Raw genomic sequence first — 1,015 nt, forward strand, 5'->3', positions numbered from 1 at the left:
GCTGCCAGGAGGGGCCTTACCTGCTGCAGAGCTCTCTGAATGTCGATACCCTGGCCCCAGGGCACAGCTGGGTTAGCCAGACAGTCCCCAGCATTCCCCCGGCGGGAGATATCGATCCTCTGCCTCCGCAGACTCTGGAACGCTTCGGCCATCACCTTCACTCCATCATAGGTGAGCGCAGAGGTGTACTGGTGGGAGGAATGGAGACAGGTAGGGAACAGAGAGAGGTGAATATGGTGGGAGCAGTGATGGCGCGTGCACAGGGCCAGGTGAAGGGGGGCCTGTGGTAAACCAGGAACTGCCTGCTTTGACAGATGGGGACATCAAGGCCATGCTGCCCTTCTGAATTGTGAGTTGGATCTTGCCGGGGATGATTTTTGAAGAGAAGCTAGAATTCTAGATTTCTGTGTGCAGTCTTCGGTGCTTTAAACTTGAGTTGCTGCTGTGGTGGGTGGGGAGGAGAGCACCAATGAAATAGAACATGTCTGCGGCCAGATATACCCCTGAAGGACCAGTTAATTTTCTCTGTGTTACAATGACCAATTGGGAGCCAAGAGGAGTTATTTACTCCACTATCTCTTGTGACAGTAAAAGAACAAAAGAATCCAAGAAGAGAAAGCCTTTAATTATTTCTCACATGACTTGCCCAAGTCCTGAGATTACCTCCTGCAAATTTTCCTCTTGTTCTTAACCTTAAAAATTCTCAATATGTGTATTATTTCTATGTTAACCATCTGGGGACTAAGGTTGGATGAAACAGGACCAGGATGATAGTCCAGGGCAGGATTTCCTGGTTTGGAACTGACATCTATTTCTTCACTAATATGCTCCTGATACTTAGCTTCCTGCCTGGCACATTGTACATTCACAATAGAAAGTTGTAGAATGTATGTATATATGTCTTTCCAATTTCTGGCTCAGAGTCTTTCCCACCTTACATCTGAAACACTTCTATTGCATATGGATTTCTTGGCAAGCTGCTCCAATCTTTGGATGTGAGAAAGGATATTCCCAT

General features: G+C 47.0%; 1 protein-coding gene across 2 annotated transcripts in view; it reads right to left on the reverse strand.

The window, feature by feature from the left end:
• The window catches only part of GRIA1 (glutamate ionotropic receptor AMPA type subunit 1), a 392,988-nt gene that overhangs the window by 143,319 nt on the left and 248,654 nt on the right, over nt 1-1,015 (reverse strand). The gene's annotated exons all lie outside the window — the stretch shown is intronic.

Source organism: Echinops telfairi, unplaced genomic scaffold, assembly GCF_000313985.2.
Source record: "Echinops telfairi isolate 266 unplaced genomic scaffold, ASM31398v2 ScPeMD7_7469;HRSCAF=8507_0, whole genome shotgun sequence".
NCBI classification, from domain to species: domain Eukaryota; kingdom Metazoa; phylum Chordata; class Mammalia; order Afrosoricida; family Tenrecidae; genus Echinops; species Echinops telfairi.